Raw genomic sequence first — 21,071 nt, forward strand, 5'->3', positions numbered from 1 at the left:
ATGTCCAGGATGCCATCCATATCACAAGTTACACCAAATAGGGAAGAAGTATTCTATTTTCCATACATTGATGGACTGCCAGTCATAGCTGAAGAGATTGGTAGAGCAATCAAATGTGACTCAGTTTTGTCAAAGGTGTATGATTATATAGCAAATGGCTGGACAAACCAAGTAGCAGAGAAAGATATTCATCCATACTTCATTCATAAGAATGCATTATCAATGGGTAAAGATTGTATAATGTGGGGTGCAAGAGTAGTTATTCCAAATAAGTTCAGATCTTCATGACCAGCACATGGGAATGTGCTTGACCAAGAGTTTTGCACACAGTTACTTATGGTGGCCAGGTCCAGATAAAGATATAGAGTACATTATTAGTCAGTGTACAACATGACAATCGGTAAGCAAGAAATCACCATCAGTACCATTACAAACATGGAAATGGCTTCCTAGGTGTGGCAAAGGTTGCATATAGATTTTGCTGAGCTAGGATAACAATTGTTCATTGTGATTGATAGCCATTCAAAGTGGGTAGAGGTGTTTCTGATGTGGAAAATAACAAGTAAAGCACTAGACAATTTGCGAAAATTGTTTTCTTCATATGGCCTCCCAGAAGAAATTGTGTCTGATAATGAGCTGCAATTTTGTTCAGAAGAATTTGTACAGATCATGAGCAGAAATGGTGTGAAACATACCAAGGTTTCACCATACCACCTTGCTTCAAGTGGTGCCGCAGAGTGCAGAGTACAAATTGTAAAATGTGTCCTCATCAAGCAAATGTTGGATCCAAATCGAAAGAAACGACATTTGGCGTTGGATCACACATGAGCAAATTTTCTAATTATTTTTCATAATACTCCTCATACAACGACTGGTGGAATACCAGCAGAGTTGTTTCTCAAACGACAGCCACAAATCAGGTTCTCGTTGTTAAAGCTAAACTTGGCACAGTCAGCAGAAGAGAAACAATTAAGACAGAAAGAGAATCAGGATAGAAGTAGAGTAAGAGAGAGAAGTGTGAAATTGATTCAGAAGGTGAGAGTGAAGAGCCATCACCATAAATGGTTGAAGTGGTTACCAGGAAGAATAGTGAAGATATGGGCCCTCGCACTTATTTGGTCAAGATGTTTGATCATGGGCAGGTTAGGTTTGTTCACATTGATTATATTTTACCTACAGATGTGGAAGGAACTAAAGTTGGAATAATTCGATTATTTCTGATGAGTCAAATATTCTTTTTACAAGTAGAGTACCAGTACCAAATCCTACATCAGATGTACTTGAAACAAATCCAAGAGAAAATCAGAATTTAAATCTGAGTCTGAGTCAGCCAGACAAACAGTCTGAAGTTGTAGAGTGTCAAAATGTAGATCAAGGTTTCCCTTATAGAAAAACTCTCTTTAGGCTTAGCCTGGAATGAGTCTATGTTTGACACCAAGTATGGAAAGTTCTTTTCAAGAGCAAAGGTATCCTCTTCGAAACAGACAAATAGTAGTTAGGTTTGATTTGTAAATATGGCAAAATAAGTCCATGGGGCCGAAATTGCCTCATTCCTTAAGGCCTCCTAACACTGGAAAGCGGCGGCAATGCTGCGGAGTGCAATGGCCGCCGACTTATCGTGTAATGGCCGCCAATATCAAAATTCCAGTCCGGCGGTATCCCGGCAGTGACCCACTCCCCCCAAACCACTTCGCTGTTGCCGAGCCTCCTAAGTGTGACATCACAGTGCGCACCGCCAATGTACGCCTCCAATAATGAAATTTCGCAGTGAAAATCTTCCTCCCGCCGGGCGATGCCAAAACCTGCTTTTTCCCGATGGTGCAGTGAGACTGAGGCCTTCTGCAATGGCGGTGCGTCTCCCTTTAAAAGGAAGGATGCACTACCATTGCCACCATGTTTTTTTTTGTCGGCCGACTGCCATGTTGGAAAACAATTATGCCCCCGTGTTCGGCCGAGCTGCCAACAGAGAGCCTGGCATCCTGTCTTGGGTGCTAGGCCGCTGGCCTAGCCAAAACTCTCCCTGGTGGCCCAGTGGACCGAACTTTAGAAATCACACAAGCTTTCCCCTGTGCTGGTAACTGACAGCGGCCATCACTACACTCTTCCCCCAACTTCCGCCCCTCTGGTGTACTCACCGCCGCACTTCTGCCCCCATTATGAGCGACTTCCGTCCCGCCTGAAAAAAAAACAAAGAGCGGAATTTCGTTCAAGAAGGCACCTTAACCACCGCGGAGGTGAAAACACTCTAAACGTGTTGTGTGCGCCCCATTTCGGGCAGAGGGCAATTTTGGCCCCCATATCTTTTGTTGTGTATAACCATGCAATTATGTATGATGATTATTTGTTATGATTACTTCTTCATTGAGGAGGGATAAGTGTAATGTAAAGCTCTACCTAGTGGACTACTGCTCTACCTAGTGAACTGCTGTGGTAATGAAACCACTGCAGTTTATACAATAAAAGCATCATGTGACTAGGTTATATGACAAGTTCCTGTGTTAACAGAAAAACATAGAAACACAGAAAATAGGAGCAGGAGTAGGCTATTCGGCCCTTTGAGCCTAAACCACCATTCAATATGATCATAGCTGATCATGCAACATTAGTACCCCATTCCTGCTTTCTCTCTATACCCCTTGATCCCTTTAGCTGTAAGGGCCACATCTAACTCCCTTTTGAATACATACATATGATGTAATTGGCATCATGGAGACATGGCTCCAGGGTGACCAAGGCTGGGAACACAACATTCAGGGGTATTCAACATTTAGGAAGGATAGACAGAAATGAAAAGGAGGTGGGGTGGCATTGCTGATTAAAGAGGAAATTAATGCAATAGTAATGAAGGACATTAGCTTGGATGACGTGGAATCGGTATGGGTGGAGCTGCGGAATACCAAAGGGCAGAAAACGCTAGTTGGAGTTGTGTACAAACCACCAAACAGTAGTAGTGGGGTTGGGGACAACATCAAACAAGAAATAAGGGATGCATGCAATAAAGGTACAGCAGTTATCATGGGTGACTTTAATCTACACATTGATTGGGCTAACCAAACTGGTAGCAATGCGGTGGAGGAGGATTTCCTGGAGTATATTAGGGATGGTTTTCTGGACCAATATGTTGAGGAACCAACTAAAGAGCTGGGTGATGTGTAATGAGAAAGGACTAATTAGCAATATTGTTGTGCGAGGCCCTTTGGGGAAGAGTGACCATAATATGGTAGAATTCTTTATTAAGATGGAGAGTGACACAGTTAATTCAGAAGCTACCGTCCTGAACTTAAGGAAAGGTAATTTTGATGGCATGAGATGTGAATTGGCCAGAATTGACTGGCAAATGATACTTAAAGGGTTGACGGTGGATAGACAATGGCAGACATTTAAAGATCACATGGATGAACTTCAACAATTGTACATCCCTGTCTGGTGTAAAAATAAAACGGGGAAAGTGGTTCAACCGTGGCTAACAAGGGAAATTAAGGATAGTGTTAAATCCAAGGAAGAGGCATATAAATTGGCCAGAAAAAGCAGCAAACCTGAAGACTGGGAGAAATTTAGAATTCAGCAGAGGAGGACAAAGGGTTTAATTAAGAGGGGGAAAATAGAGTACGAGAGGAAGCTTGCCGGGAACATAAAAACTGACTTCAAAAGCTTTTATAGATATGTGAAGAGAAAAAGATTAGTAAAGACAACCGTAGGTCCCTTGCAGTCGGATTCAGGTGAATTTATAATGGGGAACAAAGAAATGGCAGACCAATTGAACAATACTTTGGTTCTGTCTTCACGAAGGAAGACACAAATAACCTTCCGGAAATACTAGGGGACCGAGGATTTAGTGAGAAGGTGGAACTGAAGGATATCCTGATCAGGCGGGAAATTGTGTTAGGGAAATTGATGTCATTGAAGGCTGATAAATCCCCGGGGCCTGATAGTCTGCAGCCAGAGTACTTAAGGAAGTGGCCCTAGAAATAGTGGATGCATTGGTGATCATTTTCCAACAGTCTATCCACTCTGGATCAGTTCCTATGGAATGGAGGGTAGCTAATGTAACACCACTTTTTAAAAAGGGAGGGAGAGAGAAAATGGGTAATTATAGACCGGTTAGCCTGACATCAGTAGTGGGGAAAATGTTGGGATCAATTATTAAGGATGAAATAGCAGCGCATCTGGAAAGCAGTGACAGGATCAGTCCAAGTCAGCATGGATTTATGAAAGTGAAATCTTGCTTGACAAATCTTCTGGAAATTTTAGAGGATGTAACTAGTAGAGTGGACAAGGGAGAACCAGTGGATATGGTGTATTTGGACTTCCAAAAGGTTTTTGACAAGGTCCCACACAAGAGACTGGTATGAAAAATCAAAACACATGGTTTTGAGGGTAATGTGCTGACTTGGATAGAGAACTGGTTGGCAGGCAGGAAGCAGAGAGTCGGGATAAACGGGTCCTTTTCAGAATGGCAGACAGTGACTAGTGGAGTGCCGTAGGGCTCAGTGCTGGGACACCAGCTATTTACAATATACATTAATGATTTAGATGAAGGAATTGAGTGTAATATCTCCAAGTTTGCAGATGACACTAAACTGGGTGATGGTGTGACCTGTGAGGAGGATGCTAAGAAGCTGCAGGGTGACTTGGACAGGTTAGGTGAGTGGGCAAATCATGGCAGATGCAGTATAATGTGGATAAATGTGAGGTTATTCACTCTGGGGGCAAAAACACGAAGGCAGAATATTATCTGAATGGTGACAGATTAGGAAAAGGGGAGGTGCAATGAGACCTGGGTGTCATGGTTCATCAGCCATTGAAAGTTGGCATGCAGTTACAGCAGGCGGTGAAGAAGGCAAATGGTATGTTGGCCTTCATAGCTAGCGGATTTGAGTATAGGTGCAGGGAGGTCTTACTGCCATTGTAAAGGGCCTTACTGAGGCCTCACCTGGAATATTGTGTTCAGTTCTGGTCTCTTAATCTGAGGAAGGATGTTCTTGCTATTGAGGAAGTGCAGCGAAGGTTCACCAGACTGATTCCTGGGATGGCTGGACTGACATATGAGGAGAGACTAGATCAACTGAGCCTTTATACACTGGACTTTAGAAGGATGAGAGGGGACCTCATAGAAACATATAAGGTTCTGACGGGACTGGACAAGTTTGATGCGGGAAGAATGTTCCCGTTGTTGGGGAAGTCCAGAACCAGGGGACACAGTCTTAGGATAAGGGGTAGACCATTTAGGACTGAGATGAGGAGAAACTTCTTCACTCAGAGAGTTGTTAACCTGTGGAATTCCCTGCCGCAGAGAGTTGTTGATGCCAGTTCATTGGATATATTCAAGAGGGAGTTAGATATGGCCCTTACGGCTAGGGGGATCAAGGGGTATGGAGAGAAATCAGGAAAGGGGTACTGAGGGAATGATCAGCCACGATCTTATTGAATGGTGGTGCAGGCTCGAAGGGCCAAATGGCCTACTCCTGCACCTATTTTCTATGTTTCTATGTTTCTATGTTTCTAACGAACTGGCATCAACAACTTTCTGTGGTAGAGAATTCCACAGGTTCACAATTCTCTGCGTGAAGAAGTTTCTCCTCATCTCGGTCCTAAATGGCTTACCCCTTATCTTTAGACTGTTGCCCATGGTTCTGGACTTCCCCAACATCTGGAACATTCTTCCTGCATCTAACCTGTCCAAACCCGTCAGAATTTTATGTGTTTCTATGAGCTAAATTCTGGTGAATATAAGCCTAGTCGAGCCAGTCTTTCGTCATATGCCACTCCTGCCATCCTGGGAATCAGTCTGTTGAACCTTCGCTGCACTCCCTCAATAGCAAGAATGTCCTTTCTCAGATTTGGAGAACAAAACTGTGCAAAATATTCAAAGTGTGGCCTCACCAAGGCCCTGTACAACTGCAGTAAGACCTTCCTGCTAAGTGCCATCTAGTGTGTCTGTGTTTTTATGATTTCGTAAGGAAGATATCATAATAACATTATCAATCCACCAGTTCTCCAGAGAGGATTGGAAAATGATGGTCAGAGCCTCTGTTATTTCCTCCCCTGCTTCTTTTAACAGCCTGGGAAACATTGCATCTGGCCATGGTAATTTATCTACTTTCAGAGTTACTAAACCCCTTAATACTTACTCTCTCACTATATTTATCTCATCTAATATTTCACACTCCTCCATCACTACAATATCTGCATTGTCCCTCTCTTTTTTGAAGTTAATGCAAAGGGGGCAAAATTGCCCTTTTTATCGACGTCCGTTAATGCCTCTAGGAGGTGCTACGGGAGCGCAAAACGAATTTCGCCCAGGCGCGGCACAAAAACCTCCCCTGCAGAATTGGGCGGGAGTTTTGCGGAAGCACCTCGCTCCTGTCGGAAGCGCCTGCTGGATTGGGCGCAGTGATGATGACGTAATCGGTGTACACAATGCCCCGTTACCTCCCCAGAAGTCAAATTGCCCCGTGCAACCTACCTTAGCATCTGTCGATGACAATGACAACTTGAGCTTTTGCATTGCAATCGGGAACCGGATGCAGCAGCACTATTTAAAGGTGCCAGGAAGTCGAGAACAAGGAGTCACAATCTCAGGATACGGGGTAGGAAATTTAGGACTGAGATAAGAAGAAATTTCTTCACTCAGAGGTGGTGAACCTGCGGAATTCTCTACCACAGAAAGCTGTGGAGGTCAAGTCACTGAATATATTTAAGAAGGAGATGGATAGGTTTCTAGACACAAAAGGCATCAAGGGATATGGGGAGAAAGCGGGAATATGGTGTTGAGATACAGGATCAGCCATGATCATATTGAATGGCGGTGCAGGCTCGAAGGGCCGAATGGCCTTGTACTGCTCCTATTTTCTATGTTTCTATGTGCCATCTTATAAACTATTTTCTCTCGGCCATTACTTTTTTTTGCTTTCCAACAATTGGGCAGAGTGACTGTTGGACCGATAGCAGCGATTTTTAGCTCACAGAATCTTCTGCCTCTTAACTTTTCCCCTGTATGACTCAAGGCAGTAGAAGTTGAACCATTTCTGTTGCTTCTTGGGGGCTGTGCTGGCACTCCACCTCCTGCTCGGACGTCACTGTCAGAGGACACTTGGACGAAGACAAAGGTGCCGCCAATTACAGAGGGAAAAGCATAGAGAGAACGAGAGAGAATGGCAACGCCAGAGAGAGGGAGCACCACAGGGAGCTGCCCATGGAGAGGCCATGGAACATGCCACAGAAAGAGGCACAGGTAGAGGCAAAGGGACAGGCAAAGTGACAGGTACAAACAAATACATGCAGCAGCACATGGACAACCAGAGGCAGCAGCACATCGATAGCCAGAAGCAGCAGCACATCGATAACCACATCAACTTGTTGCCAGAGAAAGAATATATCAATTTCACTGAGGAGCAGTGTGTGTGAAGGCTGCATTTCAGCAAGGACGTAATCACCGAGCTCTGCCATCTGCTGAAACCAGACCTCGATAGCGGGCTTCTCCAAGGTGCAGGGTGCCATTGACTGCACCCACGCCGCTTTAAGGGCACCGCATCACAATCCTGATATCTTCCGTAACAGCAAAGGATACCACTCACTGAATGTCTAGTTGGAGTGCGACCACACATGCAGAATCCTTATCGTCAATGCTCGCTATCCTGGTGGCAGCCATGATGCCTTCATCCTGCGCCAGACCGGTGTGCCAGCTCTGTTCCAGCACCCAGATGAATCTCGCGGCTGGCTGCTCAGAGACAAGGGATATTCGTTATCTACCTGGCTTATGACTCCCCTCTGCAATCCCACCACTCCTGTCCAGCACTTGTACAATGAGAGCCATGCCACCAGGAACATCACTGAGCAGACCATCGGAGTGCTGAAGCAACGATTCTGCAGCCTTGACCACTTGGGATGAGCCCTGCAGTACTTGCCTGAGCAGTAGTCCCTATTCGTCATCGTCTGCTGTATGCTGCGTGCAGGCAGCATGGGCCAGGTCCGTGCAGCAGAGCTGGTCACCAGTTATCTTGGTTAATCCTTGCCACTGGACCAAGACCTAGCTCTGTCAAGCCTGCATGGTGGCTGGTGTGCAACGGCCACCACACGTTAAAAAAATCCACGCACAGGCATCTTCCACCCTTCAACATGTAGTTCGGGAACTGAAATATTGAAACCTTGTGAACTCATTCCTTTCTGGTGGAAGCAAGTCATCCTCGATACACGGGACCGCCAAAGAAGAAGAGAAGAAGCTGCACAACCTGGCTATCATGATGTCATGTATCTTACATGGCTACTGTTGGTACTATCTCAAGGTGTGCCACCAGAGGGCACAGCAGTGGGAGACTTGTAGGTTATCTGTACAGGTGTGCCTGGCCTAGTATAAAAGGTAGGCCACCAGGTGTGATCCTCACTCTGGAGTTAACAAATAAAGGACTAAGGTCACTACAGTTCAAGTACAACACATTGTCTCGTGGAGTCATTATGAGAGCATCCTAGGACATAATAATTGGTGACGAGATTACGGGCTTTCAAGCGAAAATGGCTTCCCTTGGTACGTTGCAGCAGATCGCTGATGGTGCTTATTGTGACGCCTTTGTGAAGAGGCTCGACCATTTCTTCACAGCAAACAACGTGGTAGAAGAAACCCGGCCACACTGGCTGATAAGCGCAGAGCTATCCTGCTAACCAGTTGTGGGCCCACCAGCTAAGGCCTCATCAGGGACTTGCTGGCACCAACGAAGACAACAATCAAGACGTATAAGGAGCTCGTAACCCTGATCCATGAGCAACTCAAGCCCAAGGAGAGCATCCTCACAGCCAGACATTGGTTCTACACCAATCGACAGCCCGAAGGCCAGGAAATCGCGAAATACGCCGCAGACCTCAGGAGAATGGTGGCACCGTACAATTTCGCCAACCACCTCACCAAAGCGCTATGGGACATTTTTTCAATGGAATCGGCCATGAGGGCCTTCTTCATAGGCTACTGTCAGTGGATACCACAGTCACACTGCAGAAGGCTATCTCTGTGAGCCAGGCATTCACAGCCTCAAGCTGCGGTTCTAGGCAGATGACTCATCCACAGGACTCAAACCTGGCAGGTACTGTGCACCGAGTGCCGCCTTTTAGAGGCTGGACTGTAGAAAGCGAACCCTCTCAGTGGAGAGAGAACAGGCCCCTGAGTCCCTTAACTCAGAGTCCGCCGAGGGAGGCTAATCGGGTAGCTCCATGCTGGCATTGTGGAGGGAATCACAGGGCTCACCAGTGCCGCTTTAAAGACTATGTATGCAAAGGCTGCAGCACAAAGGGCCAGCGAATGTGTAAGAGAAATATGATTCACTGTGTCGATGAAGAGTCTGCAGATGGCCATGAATCCAGCGCGGATTATGAATCGATAGGCAGAGAGGCATCTCACCCCTTCGATGAGGTATATAGCATGTTTACCTGCACCACTGAGTGTTCCCCATTGAGGATGGAAGTCGAGATAAATGGCGTTCCAGTCTTCATGGAAGTGGACACGGGAGCGAGCCAGTCAGTAATGAATCAAGAAGCCTTTGAGAGGCTGTGGGACAATCAGGCTGAACGACCCAAGTTGGTTCCGGTTCAGGCAAAGCTGCGCACCTACACCGATGAACTTATCCCAGTTGTTGGTAGTGCAAATGTAAAGGTACTCCATGATGGTGCGGTGCACAAGTTACGTCTGTGGATTGTTGCAGGTGATGGACCAACACTACTTGGAAGAAGGTGGATGGAGAAGATCCATTGGAAGTGGGAAGACGTCACCCCTCCAGCGATCGACGACCTCCGCATTCGGAGGCACAGCAAGCCCTCACTTGAGGGTCGACCCGGCACCAGAGAGCAGACTAGCACAGCACCCGAGGCACAGACCGCTCAGCACGATTGCGTGGAGATGATCCAGCTGAGACGACCCAAATGCACCTTCCAGGCTCCAGTGGCAGGACTCCGGAGAAAGAAAATCAGATCCAAAGGCAACTTCCCAGCTTCGGTGGCAGAACCCGGGGAGAAGAGGATCACCGCAGTCGACATCAGGGATGGAGGAAAGATGGCGCCCGAACCATGAGGTGATGCGCTGAAGAAAAAGATGGCCACAACCAGACCACGAGCTGCAGCGCTGATGGAGCAACACATGGCACCAAACGGAGAAGAGGATTGGGGTAAAGAAAGCAAGACTCTCTTAAAGGAGGCCTGCAATCCACTACAATTAAAGGGACAGTTCCACACACTCAAGCAATGTAATAGCAACTGTAAGTTAGAGATAAAATGTGTAACTGATGATCAGAGTTGTGTACATGCAATAAGCAAGGAAAAGTCGCGCGATCATGTAAAATGTGTAATTGATGATCAGAATTGTGGACATGCAACCAGTGAGGAAAAGTCGCGCGATCACGATCGGAGCTACAGAGTATCCACAATAATTAATGAAAAGTTGTGTGATGTAGGATTTCAACTACACGCAGCCAATACAGCGGGCAGACATCCATCGGGAGCACAGAGATCCAGCGAGCTACCCAATGCTGTAGTCTGCATTCCTGGGACCAGAGTTATGCACCAGGGAGTGTGGCCACAAGCAGCCAATACACACGAGCTGCAAAGCAAGCGATCTCAGGAGGGCAACGGCACCAGTATCGATACCCTGCCCCAATCGGCTCCACCTCTCAGACACCCGATGGCACCAACCGCCATGAGCCTGAAAGAGCAAACTGTGCTAAGGTGCAGCCCCCAGACCCCATCGCCACCAAGGCCATACCCGGAAACGAAGGGTCACCCTCTACAGTCCTCCAAAAGGGGACCGGGACCAGCCAGGATCCCAAACCAAACAACGCTCAGGCCAGCAAGTCAGCAGTTCCCTGTGCACTGCTAGACGACAGTTCCTCCGGGAGCAGTAGCGACCCAGAGCGCAGAGAAAGGACAGGGAGGTCACAGGCATCTGTGAACCTGCCCGACGCTAGGAGCAACGGCAACAGCCCCAAGAGCAGGCAACGCGATCCAACTGGGTTCTCACTGCCAGCACTGGGCACCGCGGCACCACCAGACTGCCTGGACACCATCCAGCAGTTCTGGAACTAGTTTGTCCTTACTCACCGGTCACCGCATCAATAATGTATCTCACCAGTCTAACTTACTTGTCTCACAACGGAACCACAAATGTAATTCAAACTTTTTTTTCTGAACTTGAATGTATATGAATGCAATGAGCCTCCGGCATAATCTATATGTGGGTGGGGGGTGGGGGCGCGTGGGACGGGGAGGAGGTAGAATGAAGTGGTCAGGGACACACACAAACAGTAACCACCAGCACTCTACTGCACTAACTACTCACCCAAGATCGAAACAACCTGCCAAGGGTCAACCAGATAGAGCCTAGATAGAGCTAAGCTCAGAGCACAGTCAATGCAGAGACAATTTGCACTAAAGGCTCAGGGGAGAATGATGTCATGTACCTGCATGGCTACTGTTGGTACTATCACAAGATGTGCCACCAGAGGGCACAACAGTGGGAGACTTGTAGGTTACCTGTACAGGTGTGCCTGGCCTAGTATAAAAGGCAGGCCACTAGGTGTGATCCTCACTCTGGAGCTAACAAATAAAGGACTAAGGTCACTACAGTTCAAGTACAACACATTGCCTCGTTGAGTCATTATTAGAGCATCCAAGGACACAACACATGAGGGCACAGCCATTCCCACCAGGCATATCCACATCACCTCAGGAGGAGGACCAGGTGGAGCAGGAGGAGGAACTATAGCAGGAGGACGAGGAGGAGCAGGAGCAGTAGCAGCCGTGACAGAGGAGGTGGCGACTCCATCACGATCCTGCAAGGGAGGTCCGCGACCGTCTCATCAGAGTTCTTTTCCATTGATTTCCATCCCACTTCCCACATCCTGTGAATGTCCCCATCACCATATCAATTTACCCGTCCATACCAAAGCCCCAAGACTGAAATGAGAGACAACAGCAAACATCAAACATTACAATCAACATTTATCAAACAGTAATAAAATGCATAACTGTGTATTTATTCATCACCCTTATGCAATTCCTTATAGCCCCTTTTTTGTTCACCTATTCTAATATTCCTCCGCAGTATGGCTCCTGTGGCTGCAGCATGGCTGGTGGAAGGCTGTTGTGTGTCCAGGCTGTCATGTAGGTAACCACAATGTAACACCACTGTATTACTGTGTACACTCAACCTAGATGCACACCTTGAACACAAGGGGTGAACTTGTGGGAGACACTCCTTACCTGATCACTCAGGTATAAAAAGGGAGGTCCCACGCAGAGTCACTGTCTTTGGAGTCCTGTAAATAAAGAGTTCAGGTCACAGAGTGACCTTGTCCCCAGAAGGTGCCTCGTGTGATTTCATACTGTAGAGTAAGGACTTTACATTGGCGACGAGAAACGGGAATTCACGACCCACGAGAATGGCTACCTGTAGCACAGAAGAACGGTACTCTGTTGGGGAAGACTGGGACAATTTTGTCAAGAGACTTCAGCAAAGCTTCGTTATGAAAAATTGGCTGGGGGATGCAGTGGCCAACAAGCGAAGGGCTCATCTTTTGACCAGCTGCAGACCAAAGACTTACACGCTCATGAAGGACTTACTAGCACCCGAAAAGCCGGCGGACAAAACCATTGAAGAACTTAGCAAATTGATCGGGGAGCACCTCAAACCGGCGAGTAGCATACATATGGCCCGACACAGATTCTACACCCACCGACGTCATGAAGGACAGAGCATACCGCACTTCATAGCGGACCTCCGGCGTTTGGCCAGCCTCTGTAAGTTCACAGACGCCTGCAGGGGGAAATGCTAAGGGACTTCTTTATCGAGGGCATCGGTCATGCGGGAATTTTCCGCAAATTAATTGAGACCAAGGATTTGACATTGGAAGCGGCGGCGTTGATGGCTCAAACTTTCATGGCGGGGGAGGAAGAGGCTAAAATAATATACGCGTGCAATTCTGCCTCTAATGCGGCGATGGATCAGGGAGTCAACATCATTAATGCGACTCAGAGCCCCGCAGGCAGGCAGGGGCAGTCCGAAGCAATAGATCCCAGAGCAGGACTTCAACAGAGACAATGGCAGGCTGAACGGACATTCACGCCATCACAGTGGATAATACGGTCCGGGATGGGGCCATTGACACCCACTAATAGGGTACTTAAGAGCAGTCAAAGGGACAGTCAGCGCGGAATGCTTGGCCACAGCCCTTTTGTTCCCAACAATGGAAACTTTAACTCATGCTGGAGGTGTGGGGGAAAACACTCAGCTAGATCTTGCAGATTTCAACAGTTTGTCTGCAGGATCTGCAATCTCAGTGGCCACTTAGCTCGAATGTGCAGGAAGCCTGCAACCAGACTAATATATGAGGCGGATGGATCAGAAGAGGGTTCTTTGAGGCAGGATGACTTTTGGGGCAAATCGATGAACGCCGAGGTGCAGCGGGTCCATGTGACAAATATTCACAGTTCATACACCAAAACGCCACCAATGATGATAAGGGTTTTATTAAACGGTATCCCTGTACGCATGGAGCTGGACACTGGGGCCAGCCAGTCACTCATGGGCATTCAGCAATTTGAGAAGCTATGGCCACTTAAAGCCAGTAGACCCAAATTAGTATGTGTTGACACACAATTACGGAATTACACGAAAGAAATCATTCCGATGCTAGGCAGTGGGATAGTGAATCGGCTATTGCTTTGGATTGTCCCGGGCGATGGTCCCGCACTGTTGGGGAGGAGCTGGTTAGCCGAGATGAACTGGAAATGGGAGGATGTTCACGCAATGTCATCTGTGGAGCGAAGTTCGTGCTCACAAGCCCTACAACAATTCGATTCACTATTCCAACCTGGCGTCGGGACTTTCAAAGGCACTAAAGTAGTGATACACATCACCCCGGATGCCAGGCCAGTGCACCACAAAGCCAGAGCAGTGCATTATGTGATGCGGGAATAGATCAAGAGCGAACTGGACCGGCTGTTGAGAGAGGGCATCATCTTGCCTGTCGAATTCAATGACTGAGCGAGCCCCATCGTTCCCGTACTGAAAGCGGATGGCTCTGTCAGGATCTGTGGCGACTACAAGGTCACCATCAATCGGGTGTCCCTACAAGATCAATATCCAGTCCCGAGAGCGGAGGACCTTTTCGCCACACTCGCAGGCGGCAAGCTGTTCACCAAGTTGGACCTCACTTCAGCCTATATGACCCAGGAACTGGCCGGCGAATCTAAGCTACTGATCACCATCACCATGCACAAGGGACTGTTCATTTATAACAGGTGCCCATTTGGCATTCGATCAGCGGCCGCAATTTTTCAACAAAACATAGAAAGCCTGCTTAAATTTCTGGAACGATCGTATTCCAGGACGACATCCTCATCACGGGTCGAGACATCGAGGAACACCTCCACAACCTGGAGGAGGTGCTACGCCGACTGAACCGGGTAGGCCTGCGACTCAAAAAGTCTAAATGTTTGTTCTTAGCTCCTGAGGTTGAGTTTCTGCGCAGGAGGGTTGCTGCAGATGGGATTTGGCCCACCGAATCCAAAACAGAGGCGATTCGACGAGTACCCGGGCCCTGCAACACATCGGAGTTGCGTTCATTCCTGGGACTGTTGAACTATTTCGGGAACTTTATGCCGAACTTGAGCACGTTGTTGGAGCCACTACACGTGCTCCTGCGTAAGAGTTGCGATTGGTTTTGGGGGGACTGTCAGGAACGGGCTTTTGATCGGGCGCGAAACCTACTTTGTTCAAACAAGTTGTTGACCCTGTACGACCCCTTTTAAAAATTGGTTCTGACATGTGATGCATCGTCCTGTGGGGTTGGGTGCGTGTTGCAGCAGGGCAATGCTGAGGGTCAACTACAACCTGTGGCTTATGCCTCCAGGTCGCTCTCTCAAGCAGAACAGGGCTATGGCATGGTCGAGAAGGAAGCGCTTGCATGTGTCTACAGTGTAAAAAAAATGCATCAGTACCTATTTGGCAGGAAATTTGAATTAGAGATGGACCACAAGCCATTGACATCCCTGTTGTCAGACAGCAAGGCTGTCAATGCCAATGCATCAGCTCGCATACAGCGATGGGCTCTCACGCTAGCTGCTTATGACTACTCCATCCGGCATCATCCCGGCACTGAAAATTGCGCTGACGCGCTCAGCAGGCTTCCACTGGCCACCACTGAGGCGGCAGCGGAGCAAAGCGCTGAGATGGCCATGGCTGTCAATGCCTTTGACAGTGCAGGCTCCCCCATCACAGCCCGCCAGATCAAAATCTGGACAAACAGAGATCCCCTCCTATCCCTGATTAAGAAATGTGTCCTGACTGGGGATTGGGCGCCTGCACACGGAGCATGCCCTGAGGAGGTCAGACCGTTCCACAGACGGATGGATGAGCTCTCCATCCAAGCCGACTATCTACTATGGGGCAGCCGGGTCGTTATGCCCCAGAAGGGCAGGTCGGCCTTCATCAGGGAACTCCACAGCGAGCGCCCAGGCATTGTGCTGATGAAGGCCATTGCCCGGTCACACATTTGGTGGCCTGGAATTGATTCAGACCTGGAACACTGTGTTCACAGGTGCACGACGTGTGCCCAGCTGGGTAATGCTCCCAGGGAGACCCCGCTCAGCCCGTGGCCCTGGCCTACCAGGCCATGGTCATGCATTCATGTTGACCACGCGGGCCCGTTCATGGGTAAGATGTTCCTTATTGTGGTAGATGAGTACTCAAAATGGATCAAGTGTATCATTCTGAATTCATGCACGTCATCCACCACCGTGGAAAGCCCACGTGCGATCTTTGCAACCCATGGCTTGCCGGACATCCTGGTTAGTGATAATGGCCCATGTTTCACAAGCTACGAATTCCGAGAGTTTATGTCGGGCAATGGCATCAACCACGTCAGGACTGCGCCATTCAAGCTGGCCTCCATTGGCCAGGCGGAATGTGCAGTCCAAATCATTAAGCAAGGTATGCTCAGGATTCAAGGGCCCTCCCTACAATGCTGCCTGTCGCATCTCCTGCTGGCCTATGGATCCCGACCCCACTCGCTCACGGGGGTCCCGCCCGCAGAGCTACTAATGAGACGGACTCTCAAAACTCGGTTGTCCCTCATTCACCCAGTCCTGACAGACATAGTTGAGGGCAAGCGCAAGTCACAAAACGAGTACCATGACTGTAATGCGAAGGGGAGATGTATAGAACTAAATGATCCTGTATTCGTCCTCAATCACGCCATGGGGTCCAAATGGCTTGAGGGCACTGTAATTGACAAAGAGGGGAATAGGGTCATCGTGGTGAAACTCAACAATGGTCAGATATGCCATAAGCATCTGGACCAAGTAAAAAAAAGGTTCAGCATCGACACGGAGGTACCTGAAGAAGACCGTGAGATGGAGCTCACCACACCGCCAGTGAATGAGCAACAAGAGCAATCAGAAGAATGCACAGTCCCTGCTGTCAGCCCGGACAGGCCAGAATCACCACAGGTGACAGACACTCACGTCAGTGTCCAACAACCAGAGCCCCAACTGCGGCGCTCCACGAGGGAGCGTAGACCACCTGAAAGACTAAACCTATGATCACAATAAGACTTTGTGGGGGGAGATGATGTCATGTATGTAACCATAATGTAACACCACTGTATTACTGGAAACACTCAACCTAGATGCACACCTTGACCACAAGGGGTGAACTTGTGGGAGACACTCCTTACCTGATCACTCAGGTATAAAAAGGGAGGTCCCACGCAGGGTCACTGTCTTTGGAGTCCTGTGAATAAAGAGTTCAGGTTACAGAGTGACCTTGTCCCCAGAAGGTGCCTCGTGTGGTTTTATACTGTAGAGTAAGGACTTTACACAGGCCAGAGACTACAGATGGCCTTGTAAGATGCCCTCGACAAGCTCTAGGCCTGGAAAGCCCGGCTGCAGACTGCACCACCTCAGGCTGAGCAATGGCAGTCTGGGCTGGCTGGGTGACAGGCAGCGACAAGTGCAATGGCGGAATGGCAGTGGTGGGATCAGGAATGCTGTCATCCTAAGGGAGGACAGCAGGTTCCTGCTCCACTGACCTAGTGCCACTCCACCCGGGCAGCACCTCAGCATCCCCACCAATCTGCTGGAGCACAGATTGCTGGGCTGCTGCAACACCGTGTGATCATCGGTCGACTGTGGAGGACTCAGCGGTGATGGCAGCAGTCAGAGCTTGTGTTGTGTATATAAATAACAGACAAATGGAGCCAGCAGAAATGTAACTTAACTGTGCTTTATAACAACTTCCAAAATGGTGTCTCCAAGCCAGCCTGAACTTGCTTGCATACAGCAGTGTGTGAATAGCTCCCGCAAGGTCCTAATGCCTGTCCAGTGTCCTGTAACAAACAAATAGAGTATGAACACAAGATATTTCTCCCCTTTTAAAACATAGTCTATGAACAGACAAAGTCCTTGAACTAGCCAGGCAGTGTTCTGATACACTGCGACTGGTGTGGAGCTTGCGGTGTTTGACTGAGATTTTCGGTTGGGAAACAGAACGGTGCCTCTGTTCCATCCTGCTGGTCTGTTGGCCTGTGAGTTGGGAACAGTCTATGAGCTTTGCATTGAGTTCCATCATTGAGCTCATAGGTGTGAGGGCTGAACTTTTGCCCGATCTGTTTTGGAGGCGAAAGTGAAGATGCGAGCTTATGACTACGGTTTGGATACTTAACTCTGACCCAATCTCCATTCTTCAGTTGGGGCTTTTGAGCGCGTCATTTTGTGTCAGTGTATGATTTCACTTTTCATTGGCGTTCTGAAATATGACATGCGAGTGTGGTTATCTTTGAGCTAGGTTTGGCTGGGATTTTGAGAATGTCCAATAGCCAGTGAAGATTCCACTCAATCATGAGCTCAGCGGGTGTCTTCCTCGTTAGCAAGTGCTTTGTCGAACGGTATGTGCGGAGAACGGTTTGAACCGCTTCGTTGAATGTTTGACCTACTATGAGGTTGATTTTTTAACCCTCTTTGGTGAAACTGTTAAATCGCTCAACACCTCCGTTGCTTTGAGGATTGTACCGAGCAGTAAGGCGATGCTCAATAGCATGACGAGTGAGGAAATCCGCGAACTGGTCAGGCACAAACTATGGTCCATTGTCAGTGATTATGATCTCTGGGAGGTCCCACTTCGTGAACATACGCTGCAGAATAGTGATGATCGTTGATGAGTTCACTGAACTTGTAGCGATTTCTGGCCATTTGGAATGCAGGTCATGTACTACAACAAGGAAACGCTGGTGCTGTGGAGCTGCTTCAACTGGACTGAAGATATCCAACTGAATTTGTTGCCATGGTCTTTGTCGCTTTGGAATTAGCTTCATTGGCACGGGTTGGATGTTTGTGGTCTTTTTGCTTAGATTGCATGCTTCGCAGTGTGAGATGAACTCCTCGATGTGAGTTTCAATCCCAAGCCACCATACTGAATTGCGACATGTCTGCTTCATGTGGACAATGCCAGGGTGTCCATCATGTGCCAATGAGAGAATGCGCTATTGAAGCGACTTGGGAATTACTGCTCTATCACCACAAGCTAGGCAGCCATTGTTTCAAACAGAAAATGCATTGCTAAGTCTGTGGAACATTTTCAGCTCTTCTGGAATTTGCTTAGGCCACACAGTGTGGAGGAAGTGGCACACGTGTTGGAGCGTAGCATCACTCTGTGATTCAGTTTTGAGTTTGTCGCAGGAGACAAGGTTTCTGATGGACTGAGTGATGACTGACGTGACATATGTGTCGTCATCTGTGAACAAGTCAGCACCAGAGTCCGAAGCAAGTATCGAGTGGCTGAACATGTCAGCTACGTGGTTGCGACAGCCAACGAAATAGTGTACATCAAAGTTATACTGATGAAGGCGATCTGACCATCGGCTGCTTCGTAGTGGTCTGTGCCCAGATCCAGTTGTAGCGAGTAGCGTAGTTAGCGCTTGGTGATCCGTATGGAGGGTAAATTTCCTGCCATAGAGGTCGATGTGCCAGTGTTCACATGCGTAGATGCAAGCGAGTGCTTCACGTTCCCTTGTACAATACTGACGTTCTGCAGACAAGAGCATGCGGAGGTGAAGGCAACTGGGCGTTCCAGGCCGTCAATCCATTGCGAGAGCACAGCACCCATGGCGGTGCCTGGTGCATCCGTGGTGACATACGTAGTGGCATTCGGATCAAAGTGAGCGAGGATAAGAGGGGATGTGATGCTCTCCTTAAGCGTGGTGAATGCCTGAGCCTGGGAATCTGTCCATTCCCAAGGGACGTTCTTGTGCAGCAACTGGCGAAGTAGTTCGGCAATGTGTGCCGAGTGCAGGACGAACTTCAGATAGAATTTGCAAGTGCCGAGGAACGATGAAAGTCCTTTGACGTTGATAGCTTCCTGCATTTGCTGGATTGCAGCAATGTTGTCAAGCATCGGCTTGACACCTTGTGCTGTGACTTTGTAGCCCAGAAAGTTTTTTTCTCCAGCAGCGAATGTACACTTATCGGCATTAAGTGTAATGTTATGTGTAGCAAGTCTAACTATAACTGTGTGAAGTCGCTAGTCATGTTCTTCCATTGTCCGTCCATGGACGACGATATCGTCAAGCAGATTGAGGGCTCCTTCTATGCCTGCTAGCATAGTAGTGACAATCTTCTGAAATGCACTTGGTGCAGAAGATAGTCCGTAGGACATGCTTCGATACTGATACAGGCCATAATGCGCCGTGAATGCCGTGAGCAGTTTGCTGTCCTCCGCGAGGGGTATTTGCAGCTAACTTTGGTGCATGTCGAGTTTCGTAAAAACTATTGAGCCATGGAATTCTGAAGACAGTTTCTCGATGGTTGGAAGAGGGTACTTGTCGGGGATGATGGCCTTGTTGACCTCTTTCAGGTTGATGCATAGGCGGATCTCCCCATTTTTACGCCAAGCAATGACTAAGTTCAAGATCCAGGGTGAGGAGTCGATGCTCTCAATGATTCCCTGAGCTTGGAGTTGCGTTAATTCTGCGGATACTTGGTCGCGAACCACGAATGGAAGTCCGCGAAGTCGCTGCATAACCGGTTTGATAGAAGGGGACGATGGCAGAATTTTGTTGTCACTCTAAACCCTCTGAAGATTGGTTCTGGTTGTCAAAGTCCACCATGTACACATGTGTGCCGGTTGGGTCGTAAACTTTGAACCGAAGCTTGTCAAAAAGGTCAACACCCATGAGGCTTCGTCCCTTCGTGACATGAAAGGAAAAGTTCTCCAATGTTATGTCCTTGTAGTATATCGGGACAGATATGACCCCAAGTACCTCAATTTTGGAATTGGAGTGCCCATGGAAGTTGCGGGCTGCAGTTGATAGTACGTGAAGTGGGTTTTGTACACAGCCTCACTCAATATGGAGACTTTGGCTCCAAGGTCAATGAGGAGGCAGATGAGCGTGCCATCAATGTTTACCTCCTTGAATTTGCCCGAACCGATATGCGAAATGTCACTAACGGTGTAAATCATACTGGGTTCATTACTATTGGGGTTGTCCACATGTCGAATATGCTGCGATGAGCGACAGACTCATGGTTCATTTTACCACATGCAGAGCATTTCTTCCCACTTGCAGGGCAGTTAGGACTCTTTGCTGAGTATGACTTGTCCCCATAGTTAAAGCAGTGGAAGTTAGGCACGCGATCTGCAGTGGGTGGCTTATTACTAGCCGCTTTGGACAAATGCCTTGCACATGGGCTGTCATTGAAGTCTGCTGCACAGGGGAGCAGGAGATCTGATCGCTTTTGAATCGGAAAGCACTGATTCAATTTGGATGGCCAAATTAGTTGCTTTCTCCAATGACATTTTGCCATCCTCCATTAGCAAGTGTTCCCGAATGTGAGGGATCGTTGTTTTCTCAATAATTTGATCCCTGATCATTTCCTCTGTGAGTGCTCCAAAGTTACACGTTGCGGCCAGTTCAGTTAATGAAATTATATACTGTTTGATTGATTCACTGTTCCCTTGCCCCCTTTGACAAAATTGGTATCTCTCCATCACGATACTTTTCTTTGGCCCAAAGTATTTCTCTAGGGCGCTTACCATTTTG

The sequence above is a fragment of the Pristiophorus japonicus genome, chromosome 5, assembly GCF_044704955.1.
Source record: "Pristiophorus japonicus isolate sPriJap1 chromosome 5, sPriJap1.hap1, whole genome shotgun sequence".
NCBI classification, from domain to species: Eukaryota; Metazoa; Chordata; class Chondrichthyes; family Pristiophoridae; genus Pristiophorus; species Pristiophorus japonicus.